Source organism: Protopterus annectens, chromosome 4.part0 (genome assembly GCF_019279795.1).
Source record: "Protopterus annectens isolate FY-2018-M chromosome 4.part0, PAN1.0, whole genome shotgun sequence".
In the NCBI taxonomy this organism is placed as follows: Eukaryota; Metazoa; Chordata; order Ceratodontiformes; family Protopteridae; genus Protopterus; species Protopterus annectens.
In genome coordinates this window covers 1,555,747,136-1,555,762,633 of record NC_056733.1, presented here as the reverse complement: position 1 = coordinate 1,555,762,633, position 15,498 = coordinate 1,555,747,136, and positions in this window count along the sequence as shown.

Below are 15,498 nucleotides of genomic sequence, written 5' to 3'. Positions count from 1 at the left end.
TCCTGCAGGGCTTCCATGAGACACTTTGCATAGACTTCTCAACATTTCTACATACAGGGGAGACAGCTATTCTTTGTACATTTCTACCTGGAGGCACACCTGATTGTTACTGTGGGTGTACATAGGATGAGGGGTTCACCTGACACTTATACACATTTGCTAGGCCTGCACTGCTATGTAAGGTACACCATTTCAGTCTGTACTGCTGCCTATCGTACTGGCTTGAGGCATACTACTGTACTACAGATCTTAGCGTCCAATGTCATGTATATTAGATTGTGACTTCATAGCCTACCCAACCCACATCACACCACCTGGCCTCCTGTTCTCTGTCTGCATAGGCCTGTGGGGGAGGTTACCCATATGCCTCTTTAGGGGCATGATACAGCATTTCTTTGTGTTTGCATTAGTGTACAATTGTCCTGCTGTGTCTGTGCCAGTGAAATGCTGTCATGGCTTAGTGGTTCAGTACTGTGACTATAGTGCACAGTATCCTGGGTTCAAGCCCTGTCACTGCTTTTTATTTTCATGCTGGACAGACCAGACTGCTTAAGGAACAGTAAAGCAAATATGAGCATGTTTACCTGACTTTGCTCAACTTTGCCCGACTTTGCCTGACCTTGCCCAACATTGCTCAACGTTGCCCGACGTTGCGCTAGTTATCGTAGGCAATTTTGTTTACATATACTAAATAGTGGTAAAAGCTGCTTAGCACTGCTTTATGTTGCTTAAAGCATGGCAACCATGCCTCAGGTGGTGCTGCAGGGCTGCCTATGTCGGATGCACATAGTACACTCCCTATACATGTTTAAAAACAGGTAGTGTCAAGTTAGACATCCATTTTATTTTATTTGCAAGTCAGAGAGAGGTATAATTTCCAGGGTTCCTACTGAGCCAGTGTATGTGCTATGCATTGCCTCTTTGCCAAGGCCAAGGCATACTAGGCACACCTCCTTCTGCCTACTGGGGCAGGCTCAGGTTGTTCCTCCTCCAAGTCACGCTCTGCCTATTATGGCCTTGGCAATGGTGGGTGGCTGTTTGGCCCTGCCCCATGCTGTTCCTGCTGCAGCTGTTTTTGCAGGATCATATTGTGTAGCATGGCACATACCATGACAATTTGGGTACATGTACTTGGTGAGTAGATGTGTCCAGGCACCGGAACCATGACTTGAGTATCCCAAACACACGCTCGATTACATTTCGTGTTTGTGCGTGTGCCTCATTATGGAGTTCTTGTTCAGGTGTGTGTGCATTTCTGATGGGTGTCATCAGCCATGGCTCCAGTGCATATCCAGCATCCCCCACTAGGTGACCGTCAGGGATGTTCCCATTGGCAAATGTCTGGTACAGCTGCATCAGATGCCAGATATGGGAATCGTGGTAGCTTCCAGGGCAGCCAGCACACACATTCAGTATTATGCCCTGGGCATCGCACATGACCTGGCAGTTGATGGAGGGGAAGCCCTTGTGGTTGATGTACGCCCTACCCTGCTCACCAGCTGGTGCTTTGATGTGTATGTGCATGCAGTCTATTGCACCCACTACCTCAGGGTATTCCGCTATTTGCTGGAAAAGACGCATATTGCTGGCCAATGCCTCATGGGAATTGAGGAAATATAAATGATCACCGACATGTGCTGACATAGCATTCAGGAACTGGTGCAGTACCCTGGATGCTGATGCCTGTGAAATCCCCATCATATCACCAGTTGGTCTCTGGAAGGTACCTGTTGCTAGTATTCATAGGCCAACACATACCTTGGTTTCCACTGGGATGGGTTCCCCTCTGTTGGTTCTGTGTAAGACGTGGCCTGCACAGATCAACAATTTGCTGCAGGAGGTCTCTGTCCACTCTATAGCGCTCCACTATTTCCAGCTCATGTATCCCCTTGTAGGTTACCCTGGGTCCATACACTCTTCTCCATCTCCCCACTGTGGGTTGCTCAGCAACATTCGCAATAGCACCACCCTCAGCATCTTGCACATGTTGGGTTATAATAGCAATGGCAGCCCCTAACATTTTTTTTGTCTGAGTTAAGCTTTTTAAGTTTTCACTCTTTGTATACTGCAGTGTTGCAGTATTTTTGAGAAAAACATGGGGGAATGTTGATTGCAGAGTTTTAAGTGCTGGGCTGGGCTGGGCTAGTGTACTGCCTGTGTAATTGGCTGATTCTGATTTATTTCACCTGGTAGCTCTGCTAGTTCTCCTTGGTTAACTTCCTACTACTTCTTTTCCTTCCTTTTCCCTTTCTGTTTCCACAAGGGGCAGCACCGCGCAAACAAGCGCAAACACGCACACACAAGCGTACACGCACGCACACAGGCTTACACAGGCTTAGCCGGTTGCACCCATGCGCACACAGGCTTACACAGGCTTAGACAGGTGCATATGCGCGCACACAGGCTTACACTGGCTTACAGGCGCACACACAGTGTAAGCACGTTTGCAAGAAATTTCAGATATATCCACGGCGTACACCTTCGGTTTCTGGGTTTCAGCTAGGACAACTGTAGACACGCCTTTTGCAATCCTGAGCAACTCATGTCAAACACAAGCCACTCTGCTCCAATAAGCTTACAGTCTTTCAGACATACCCCATCATGATGTCACCTATCTTCTACTCTGCTACTCCCCTACACCTACACTTACACTCTAGGGACATGGCTCAAATGCCAGAGAAAATTGGGATTCACTATCCTTATCTTCATTTGCATAGGATTGCCTACTAATGCTTGGTTACATCTCATAAACTGAGCTCCCCCCTTAGCAACCACTACTCAGTATCCATGTTGTCTTCAGCCTGCCATTCACCTGCATGGCAGAATAATCTTTTTATTAAACATGCATAGTTTTGGCTATTTTTTAATTATTTTCTGGTTTTTGAAGCGCCACACGTTTGAGCGGCGCTGCGCTATGCTTAAACATCGGAGATCGGGGAAAAAAAATAAAAATTAATTTTTATTAATTTTCAATCTATAAAAATGCCAATGGCCTTATATTTGGCCATTGGCATGCTTCCACAACTGGATGCATCCTTTATTTGGAGCTGTCATAGCTCCTTTTAGCTATTTGCAGAACGGTACTCCGTTACCAACGGTGTACATTTCTGCAAATAACACTGCTCTTCCATGGACAGGTTAGTGTTTCCTGGATCGCAAATTTACATTTGCATACATTTCAGCAGCAAATGAGGTAATTTTCATACCATAACACTGTCCATGCAAGTGTAGGTTTAGGAGCTCTCATGCACGCCCCTGACGGCTATTGCTGAATCGCTCGGCAGACATATTGCCTGTCTTACGTCTTACACTACTCTTAGACTCCGTGCAAGCCTTCGTGAATCCAGCCCATGATGTATGTATTATATATAATGTTGTAAATAATGAAAAAATATGTGTATATATATATATATATATATATATATATATATATATATATATATATATATATATATATAATGTAAAGAAGTAAGAATGTAAATAACTATGATTGTTTAAATAAAGGACCACTACTCTTTTCAATATGTGCCATATGATTTTTTACATCCTCCTGAAGTACCACCAACACAAGCAAACAGGACCTCAGTTTAACATGTCATCAAAAGGACCAGTGTATAAGCTAGTTCAGTTTACAGGAGCTGCTCTAGGATTTCTGTGCTCTCTCTGATCTCAGGAGTGAATCCAAATGAAATCCATGGCATCCTTTGAAATCTACAGAAAAAGTAGCAGTAGAAGTAAAAATCTTCAGCATTTCTATTGGCCAGCTTTTTGGAAAATTGCTTCACTTAGGCTTGTATTAAGGCAACACATTTACAAGGGCTTGTGCTCAGTTTACAGGAGCTGCTGTAGAATTGCTGTGCTCTCTCTGATCTCTGGACTGAATACAAATAAAATCCAAGGCATCCTTTGAAATCTGCAGAAAAAAATAAGTATTTCTATTCACTGTATTGCACTTTTAAACTGTGTATTACTGAAGTCTCACCTTCTTTTAACTGTTTTTTAGCTGTTTTAACTGTTTTGCTGTTTCACTGTTTCAACTGTTTGCTGTTTGAGACTGTTTTTCCTGCACTTTGTATTTTCAAGTACTTGTGTACCCTTGTGTATTTTATAGCATAGGCTAGATTCAGATTTGCTGAATCTAGACTATTTGGCATTATCTGAGAACTAAAACCAGCCATCTTACATTAAGATGGCCCTCTGCACCTTTGAGGCAGAAGAGTGCAGCAACTGACCTATCTAAGTTGGTGATTGTTGGAATAAGGCTCAGTAATGAGCATTTTCATTGGCCAGCTTGTTTGAAAATTGCTTAACTACGTTTTTAAAAAAAGGGTTCTCACAGTTGCTACATAAGCCGCAGGTTTGCACCAGTTTGCACCTGTTTTAATGCAGCTTCACAGAGTTTGATGACCAGCTGCTGCTCTACTATCTTCATCTGAGTAATCCAAGGCATCTTTTTGCACATAGTGCACCTTTGCACAGCACAGTGCAGTGGAGTTTACCACTGGTGGTAATAGATGCAAAGCTAAAGTAAATGTATTTTCCCTTAGAAGCTGCCAGTGCTCCAACTGAGGAGTCCCTTAAATTGCACTTAGTTACTCGGAGAGCAGCTCAGCTGGGCTTTCTACAGCATTTGCCACTTTAACTTGCACCTAGTATAATGGATGGTCAGTTCTCCTCTGTTTCTCCAGCCAGCCTGATTGACATAAGTATCCTGAGGCAGTGTAGCCATTGCCTCATGTACACTAACAACCCACTACTCCTAAACCACTCAAGCTCAATTTGTGAGAGATGCAAATACACTAAGAATTTGGAATCTTTGCTCTCTCATTCACAGAACAGTGACAGTGAACAGGTTGTCAGCCCACATACTACACCTCATGCATAAATCACTGTCTCAACACATAAACCATCCTACAAAGAGGTACTCACCAGAAAGTACCTAAACACCAGAGACCTCTGAAACACAAACATGCTACACCTAATGCAGTACCTACAGCACTCAATACACATAAAACCACAAGAACAAATGTCTCAACAAAAAAGCCCCTAAGGCAAAGCACATCTAAACCAATTTTTTTGTTCATAGGTGACTCTATAGTGAGACACACAAACATCCTACTCTCCACACTGGACAGGAGAAGGTTACAGTCAGCCTGCTGGGTGCCAGGATCCACTAGATCACACATGCACTCAAGTCTCTCCAAAACAAGTACCATTATGATTCTGTCATAGTTCATGTTGGTGTGAATGACTTGAGACATACTTCACTGGACTATATGAAGAGAAAAATGACTGAGCTCTCTGTATATGTGTCTCAGGCAGGTATGTCCCTAACCTTGAGCAGCATACTACCTTCACCTAAGATGATACCACAATATAAACATAAAATGATTGAGTTCAACAATTGGCTTAGTTTTCAGTGTCATTCTACGGGGCTCCAGCACCTGTCAGTCGGGGATGACATGGTAGATGGACCTTGCTGCTTTGTCAGAGAAGGTCTTCAAGGATTTCAGTTACTGGCTAATGCTCTTACCTCCCAACAGTGCCTTTATTAGGCAATGTCACAACAACAAAATTCCTGGCATATAAATATCTTTCATAAGCAACCTTAAGGTTATTCTGTTAAATGGTAGGAGTCTGAGCCTAAAACTGCACTCACTGGAAGCAGCACTCACCTTAGAAGATGTTGACATCTGTGCAGTCACAGAAACTCGGTTTAAAGCTGCAGAAAGAACCCCAGCCAAACACGGTTATAATGCCTTCCATACATTCATACCACAAACTGAAAGTGCAAGAATTAAAGGAGGTGGATTATCAATATTCATCAAAGATAAATACACCTCTAGATTCGTTAAACAAAACAATCCCCTTGAACTAATCCAGGTCCAACTGACTGTAGGTAAAACCCCTCTCCAAGTTATTGCTAGTTATAGGACCCGCTTCATGAACCAGGATACCCATACTGCATACTTAAATCTACTTGAATCACTCAAGATACAACCAAGAACCCTGGTTTTAGATGACTTTAACTATCCATCCATATATTGGGTAAATTATACATGTACTAACTTACTTTCTCAAAGGTTCTTGAACATTAGAAGCTCCAGTGGCCTGGACCAGTTGGTTGACACCCCCACAAGAGGCCCAAACATTCTGGATCTGGTGCTCACTAACATGGGTGATCATTGCACCACCCCATGTGTGTGGCCTTCCCTAGTGAGGTCTGGTCATAAATCAGTCTCATTAGAAGTAACAATAACATCTGCTCCCCCCCCCCCTCCTTAGCAGCAACTAGACTGAAAAACTTCTCCAAAGCCAATTACAACCTAATATGTGATGGCATTAATAGCTTCATAGCCCCTGCCATCACTGATAATGTGGACATCTACACTGGGATTTACACAAAATGCCTTTTATAAGCATCTGATTCAGCCATACCTGATAGAATCAAAACAACATCCTACAGAAAGAACAAGCCTGCCTGGTGGAGATCCACTATTAACAGGTCACAGAATAAGAGAAAGAAATTGCTGCCCAAGAGCAGAAAAGAATGGTCTCTGAACTGGAAGCATTCCCTCCTCAGCTTAAACAAGCAAATAAGACACTTTGTAATTCATTCTAAAGCTAACTATGAATCCAAATTAGAGCCCTCAGCTAAGGATGACCATAAGGCCTACTTTAGCTACATCAGAAACTTTAAAGGAAAAACTCAGATTTGCTCAGAACTGGTTGTTAATGGCACTACATATACTGAACCAACAGAAATAGTCAACTTGCTAGCTGACAGGTTCAGTGAAAACACAAATCCCCCAAAGTATCCCTACAACCTTCCCTCCACTTACTATTTCCAAGGAGGAGGTCATAAACATAGTCTCCAAAGCCAAAAACACAGCCTCTATGGGACCTGTAAATATCACAGGTTGTCTTCTAAATTGATTAAAACAGAAAATAGCTGCTCCACTGGGCACTCTTTTTAACCACAGTCTAAGCACTGATTTTGTACCAGATGATTTGGAAACAGTAACCGTCATCCCGTTACATAAAGGAGGCACCTACACATACCCTGAGAAATATAGAATCATAAGCCTGACCAGCCTAATCTGCAAGGTTATGGAAATAATAATCATGGATGTTATCAACAAAGATATAAGAGACCTCCAAAAGCTTAATCTAACCCAATTTGGCTTTGCTAAAGGGAGATCCTACTTTCTGAACTTGGTGGTCTTCTTTGAGAGTCACCAAAGTCCTGGGCAAAAGCAAATCCATGCATACGGCCTACCTGAACCTGGCCAAGGCCTTTGACACTATTACCCACTCAGGCATCATTGATAAACTCACCAGCTGGAGATCAACTAGGGTTACCACCTGTCCCACTGTGCAAGTTACAGTCCATCTTTGGCCAGGTGTGTCCTGTGAAAATAATTAAAACTATACAAATGTTCCAAGAGTGTAGGATGACAAACATTTCCTACATTATTGCAATAGTGCATAAAGCAGTCATTTTACATCACAAACACCTAAATGTTATGAGAAATAGCATAATCTATGCAAATGCTACAAAAATAAGCAGTTATAGTTTAAAAAAGTCAGGATCTGTCCATTGCAATCGCTGTGGGTATGGTTTGTCCTGCCACCTCTCACGTTACTACAAAAAGTGTCCCACATTGGGCATTTGATAAGGTGGCAACTGTAAGATCAACCCGTATATTTTCAGGTGGGTTGCAAATTGGTTCACCAATATAACACACACAGTCAAAATAGGTGACTCTACCTCCACCAGCAGACCTCTAACCAGTGGTGCACTACAAAGATCTGTGCTGAGGCCCCTATTGCTTTGAATCCACTTCTTGGATGTATAGGCTAAAACAAAAGACCTATGGCTGACAAAGTTTGCTGATGACTGCAAACTGGGTGCAGTCATCAAGTCCCCAAATGATGTCAACATCTTGCAAGAGGGACTTACACAGACAAATTACTGGTACAATAGTCATAGGCTAAAACTCAATGCAAAAAAAAAATGCATTATCACCCCCTTTGGCAAGGACAATGTCTCTGCAGATTACCACATTAATAGCAGCACCTTAAGTATACAATCAGTGGTGAGAAATTTGGGCACACAGTTGGACAGCAACATTTCCTTTGACCACTATGTATCCACAGTGGAAAGAAAATCTTTCTGCATCACCCACCACATAAGTAAGGGCACTGCATGCAGAACAAAACAGTTGATAACTTCCCTGAAAAGGTTATAACCTTCCTGTACTCCTCACTCATCAGATTAATAGTAGAGTAAAATGCTACCTTTGGTATTGCCTTACCAGGCACCTGCACCAACTGGAAAGACCTCAAAGGTTTCTTACAAAGAAAATTCAGGTTTTCAGCAAATGTCAAACATTAACAGACTGAAATCTCTGTCACTATACTCTGTGTCTTACCAACAACTCAGAGGTGATTTCTGCCTTGCATATAAAGCAATCTCAGATCCTGCAATAATGGAAATACTGCACATTTGTAAATCAAATGGTATACAATGCACTCAGTCTAGGAAATTCAGTATGTAACATCAACAGGACTTGCTGGAGAAACAGATATATCTCACAGAGGTTACCTCTCCTCTGGAACAAACGTCCAGTTCAGGTGAAGCAGAGCCCCTTGCTGACCCTATTTAAGCATAATTTGGATTACTGGATGGGAAACTGCAAATTCTTCCCACGAGTTTCACCTGTGTCCTTTTGGGACAGAGGCAGTAGTTGTTGACTTAGTTCTGCTTAATACCTTAATATTCTTGGGAATAGGGGGTTGTACTTAGCTAGGCATGTAAAGGCCCTATGGCCATAAGCCTAGTAACCTCCTATGATTCTATGATCCTATGAACTCCTCACCCACACAACTGACAAGAAAAAAAAAGCACTGACAATTAGAAACACTGCTAGCACACAATTCAAAACAATATTGGCAGTGATTTCATATTGAAAATGTAATCAGGGAATAAAGACTCCTTAGAAATTCCTTTTTTACCTAGTCCAACTATTTACTAAAAACATAATCTTCATGTCAAAAGGTCATTGCCCCTCTACACTCCTCACTCTTCAGACCCATACTTGAACACACTGCCCCTTTAACAGTATCTATACAGACATACAGCTCATTTGAGAAACCTCAAGAATTCCTCATTTGGAAAATTGTATTTATTTATTTATTTTATTTATTTATTTTACATCTGTTTACCGGGGAGGTCCGAGCTTTCAGTGGAGGCCCAGGGGGAAAAGCTCCAGAAACAACTACTAATGTACTATACATAATATATTTACATGAGCATTGTAGTTTACACATGCAAATATAAAATATGGTAGATAATAGCATATGATTGCATAAGACATTGACATAAGCATAGTGGTTTAGACATAAAATTAAAAGTATAGCAGGGAGTAATATATGATTGTCGTTCATACAGTATGTTTAGTAGAGATAATCATGAAAATGTAATGAAGATAAGAGAAAAAAGAAAAAACTAAAAATACTAGCCAGTTTGTCAAAGGAGGAGAATATAGACAAGTTCATATGAGGTTCATTGTAATTTTAAGGGAAACTTTTTAGGCGGCAGTGAGTTAGTAAGTAATGTGTGATAATAAATGTAGTGCATCTGTGGGAGTTTTAAAGAAGAGGTTGGAGGGTGGGTAGGGGGAAAGGTGTTAGAATATGTAAGCCAGGTGCTATGCAGTTGCATGTCCAGGAATTGTTTAGGTGGGAAATAAGTTGTTTTTTGAAGATGGTTTTGTTAGGTTGTTCCCTGATTTGTAATGGTAGGGAGCTCCAAGTCTTGGCAATTTTGCTTGAATACAGGGAGTCACCAGAGTTGTAATGGCTTTTGGAGATTGCAATGAGTGCCTTGTTAGTGGATCTAAGTTCTCGGTTATTGGAGTAGAGGGTGATCAAGTCTTGTAAGGCTGAGTTTTGTCAGGATGGTACAGTATTTGGTGAGCTAGAAGAAGTTGGTTTAGAGCTAAGGTGTTAGGGAGTTCCAACCAGGAAAGCTGTTTTAGGGCTTGACAGTAGTGGGTGCAGTAGGAGGAGTTTGTGGCAAATTTTGCTATTTTGTTATAGAATACTGATAGCTTATTTACTGGACTTAGAAAAAATATATATAAACAAAATGGCAAAATGGTTTAATAATAAAATCCACACATTATAAATTGAAAAATAACCGGTAAGCATTTTCTTCAGACCTGGTTGCATCACAAATAACAATGCATATAAATAGTATTAAACTTGTCACATGAAATAAAACACTCTCAATGTTTTAACCCTTTCTTACTTAAAACTAATTTAATGTTTTCTCTCTCATTCATACCTGGATCTGTACCTGTATTAAGTCTTACATGTGACAAGTTTAATACTATTTATATGAATTGTTATTTGTGATGCAACCAGGTCTGAAGAAGTTCTATGTGAATGAAAGCACTTACTGGTTGTTTTTCATTTAAATTTCATATTATTGTCAATAATGACCCCTAGTAACTTGGTTTGTGTGACGGGGAAGATAGGGGTATTATCTGCTCCCGAAATAGAGAACAGGGGAGTAGGTACTGCTGCTTGGGAAGGATGGAAGAGCATAAGTTGGATCTTTTTAAGATTTAGTATTAGCTGGGATTTAGTCAGCCAGGTTTCGATAGATGTAAAGGTTTCTTGGGTCTTGATGTAAAGTTGTTGACAAGAGGTGAAAATATTTTGGACTTGGTATTAAACAACATGAGTAACTACTGCAGCATCCCTACAGTGTCATCATCCCTGCTAAGGTCCGTCCACAAATCATTCACTTTCGATGTCACCATCACCCCCGACCCCCCTCAGCTAGGGTCAAACAAAAAAACTTCTTCTAAGCTGATTACAACCTCCTGAGGGAAGGTATAAACAGCTTCACAGCACCCTCCCGCTCCACAGAAACTGACACATATGTCCAAACTTACACCAAAATACTATATGAATATTTATATAACTGCATGGAATCAGGAATACCAGACAGGACAAAATCCTCCTCCTTATGGAAGAGTAAACCTGTCTGATGGACATCTATAATAAATAAACTCTATAATAAAAGGAAAAAATTGCTGTCCAGGACCAAGAAGGAGCAGGTGTCTAATTGGAAGCAAGCTCTTCTTAGTCTGAATAAGCAAATAAGATCACTACTGAAATTCTCTAAAGCAAACTTTGAGTCCAAACTGGCCACATCCACTAAAGACAATCATAAGACTTTCTTCACATATGTCTGCAATCTGAAGGGAAGCACTCAGATCTGCTTAGAACTATTGGTAAAAGACGCCACATATAAAAACCCTGTAGATATAGCCGACTTGCTGGCAGACAGGTTCAGTGAAAACTTTACTACTCTGTCTCCCCATCAGTAAAACGGGACATGCCCAGTACCTGCCCCACTCCCCTTATCTCGAGGGATCAAGTCATTACTGCCCTCTCAAAGGCAAAAAATACAGCCTCCATAGGACCCAATAACATCCCAGGCAGCATCCTACATGAACTCGGGCAAGAACTTGCAGCAGTGTTAGGCACCCTATTCAACCAAAGCCTGAGTACCAGCTTCATCCCTGCCGAGTGGAGGATACCTACTGTCATCCCTTTGCACAAAGGTGGAGCATCCACCGATCCAGGAAATTATAGACGCATCAGCTTAACTAGCCTGATCTGCAAGGCCATTGAGCAGATTATCATGGACCTCATTAACAAGGACATTGACAATCTCCAGATACTTTATCCCACACAGTTTGGTTTTGTCAAGGGGAAATCATGCTTGTTAAATTTGGTCAACTTCTTTGAGACAGTCACCAAGCCCATAGATGAGGGTAAGATGGTACACACTGCCTACCTTGACCTGGTCAAGGCCTTTGATACTATTACCCACTCATGTATAATAGCTAAACTCTCTCAACTAGGCAGTCAATCCATATGTTATCAGATGGGTAGCAAACTTGCTCACTGATAGAACCCACCTAGTCAAAACTGGGGAAGCCACCTCAAGTAGTATACCCGTAACAAGCAGTTTACCCCAGAGATTTGTCTTTTTGCCTCTGCTGTTTGGGATATACTTCTCAGATGGTCAGGCCAAATCTATTGGGCTATGGCTGGCCAAGTTTGCATATGACTGCAATTTGGGTGCTGTCATCAATTCCGCTAGTGATGTGGACATCCTCCAAGAGGGTGTCACTCAAACAAATAACTGGTGCAAGAAACATGGCCTCAAACTGAATGCCAAAAAATGCATCATCATCCCTTTTGGGGAGAAGGACATTCCCACAAATTATCACATTGATAATAAGGCACTAAGCACACAATCAGTCGTAAGGGACTTGGGAACCCAGGTTGATAGCAAACTGACTTTTGACCACAATATTACCTCTGTTGTATGGAAAGCTTTCTACATGGCCCACCTCATTAGTAAGGGTATCTCATCCAAGTATAAGGTGGTCATAACATCCCTGTATTCTTTCCTTATAGGACCTATTATTGAATACAATGCCCCTTTCAGCATGTACCTCACAAAGCACATGCAGCAGCTGGAAAGACCACAGAGATTCCTCACCCAAACAATCCAGGGCCTCAAACATCTACCCTACACAGATAGGCTAAAAGCCCTGTCCATCTACTCAGTATCCTACAGACTCCTCAGAGGTGACCTCTGTCTGGCATGCAAAGCAATTTCATACCCCACCCTGATGGGACTGCTGGATATCCGCAAGTCAAGCTCCACTCAAAAAACCCACATGCGAGACCTCAACCTGGTCTGTGACATCAATAGGACTTGTTGTCAGGGCAGATTTGTGTCCCAGAGACTCCCCCTTTTGTGGAATAGACTCCCTCTTCAAATAAAGCAGAGTACCTCATTAAACCTTTTTAAGTGCAACCTGGATAACTGGATGGGGAACAGAAAATGCACCCTTGGGATTCCACCTATGTCCCTGCTGGACAGTGGCAGAGGATGCTGGCTTGTTGGAACATGGGTTAAATTCTTGACTAGGCTTGTAAGGAATTCAGGGCCAACAGCCTAGTAACTTCCTATGATCCTATGATCCTATGTTGGAGGGTGGGGGCAGAGCAGATTAAGGTGGAGTTGTAAGCGTATTGAACCAGATTTGCTCGAGGGGTGACTTTGTGAAGGTTATTTGTAAATATAGTGAAAAGTAGGGGTCCTAGGATTGATCATTGGGGTATTCATAGTTTTACAGGAAGTAGGAGGAAAGGGAGTTTTTCCACTGAATAGCTTGCTGGCATTGGGAGAGATAGTCTTGAAACCATAATAGAATGGGGGTAGTGAGTTTTAATTCTGGGAGTGATGTTAGAAGTTTTGTATGGAAGACTGTATCAAATGCCTTTGATAAGTGAAGGAAAACTGCATTCACTAATTGGCCATTGTTGCATTGCATATTTTCTAGGTTACTAAAATGGATGAGTGCAGTGGTAGTACTATGGTTAGGGCAGAATCCATGTTGAGTTTCGGCAAGAAGATTGTTGGAGATGAGATGTGTTAGTATCTGGGTATGAGCTACAAAGAATAACTAAATGCCCTGTCTACTTTGCCTCTTACAGACTTCTGGATTAAAACCTATATCTGACCTATAAAGCAAGAAATTACCCTGCCTTGCTTAACGTGTTACCCATTAGAAGAAAAAAACAAGTCTATATAATGTCACCGAAAAATGTGTTCATCGAAAACATTTTCATCGACCACTATACAGCAAAATCACTAATCTCCGAACTGCCATTTCAGTGAATTTTTTCCCAGGGGAAAAACATCGCTTGGCCAAACAAAAAAAAAAACAAACTTTCAAACCCTACAAAGTGGGGGACTTTGCCACCCACACCCCATCCTAACTTAATATACCAACTCCTAGATCGCACTACAGTGGGAAGAAGGGCAAATCCCCGATGACAGCCAAGTGTTGTTTCCCCTGGGAAAAAAATTCACTGAAGTAGCAGTTCGGAGATTAGTGTTTTTGCTGTATATTGGTCGACAAAAACATATTCGATGAACACTTTTTTTGATAACATAATATAGACCCAAAAAACAGTAGCATTATTAATACTGACTCTGAGGATGTAAGTACACATCATAATCCAACAAAAAATGTTAATCAGATCAGTATCTCTTTTAGAGAATCTGCTTCCATTCATATAGGCATCCTTCCATATCAAGCAAATTGGCTTCCTCACATCAGAAATAGCCTCAAGGAGTAAATGAGGATCTGTAAATTTAGTCCTGATCTGAAGCAATATGTATGGATAGCTCTATATATTTTCTGATATACTGCTTTATCTCAGATTAAAGTCGAAATAATATTAGGTCGAACAATTATAACTTCAGGAAACATCTATTCCATCCTCCAGTTGCAGGTTAATAACTCCAACCCTGTATCCAATGAGTGCCACCATATTTGTCCAAAGTATTTTAGGTCTTTCCAGAAAGCCTAGACAGAGTTATAACATGATCTAAACCATTTACTTTCCCTGTAGCCATAAAACTATTTCCATACTTTAATTGATGATATTAACTTATTTAAACATTCTTTCTCCTCAAATTATCCTTATAGTATTCTACCAGATCCAGACTTATACTCAGCCTTAGGTGCAAATGCCATTGTCAGTTTGATCCCTTACTAGTAGTCTGGCAGCCTGACACTTGTTAGGTCTCCTTTGTTCAAATCATGAGCTCTGAAGGGTGAATTATGGCCAGGACCAGTAGAAAATTGAGTAAAATTTTATCAGAAAGTGTGGAAATATTTGCAAACTTTAAATAAAAACTGTTAGCTTGCATGTGCTGCAGCTTGCATTAATCACATAAGTTGCTCGACAAATGTGTCGTTGTGTGTAGGTGCTTTCATTCTGTGTTTTCTATAACAAAACTGTGGGTTAAATTTTACATTACAAAGAGTCTAAAGTAAGAAGCAATGCAGTGTATAAGCATTATGCATTCAAGCTGCCACTCCATCTTGAACAGGCTATAGTGGAAACAAAGTATTCCTGTTTTAATAAAAAATGGTTTTATAAATCAGTTAGTGAACTTCTGCCCCTTCCCTCACAATTTATTTAGGAGTATAATTTAAGCACAACGTTGATGGAAACGGTCACAAGTAAATTGCTGATTTGTTTTTTACATGTTATAAATGTGCACTTAGTTCCCTTAAACAAACACTGAATGTAATTCACTTGAACTCATTCAACATTTTAAACAACCAAATTGTTTAAAATTCTCATATATACATATACATATATATATATATATATATATATATATATATATATATATATATATATATATATATATATATATATATATATATATATATATATGTCTGTCTGTGTGTGTGTTTAAATTAATATGTAAAATGAACCATTAATACCAACCAAACACATGTATACTGGACAAAACTTTGTAGTCACTGCCTCATTCTTGTGAACTGGGTAAATTTCAGATCTTCTCATGCCTGTTGC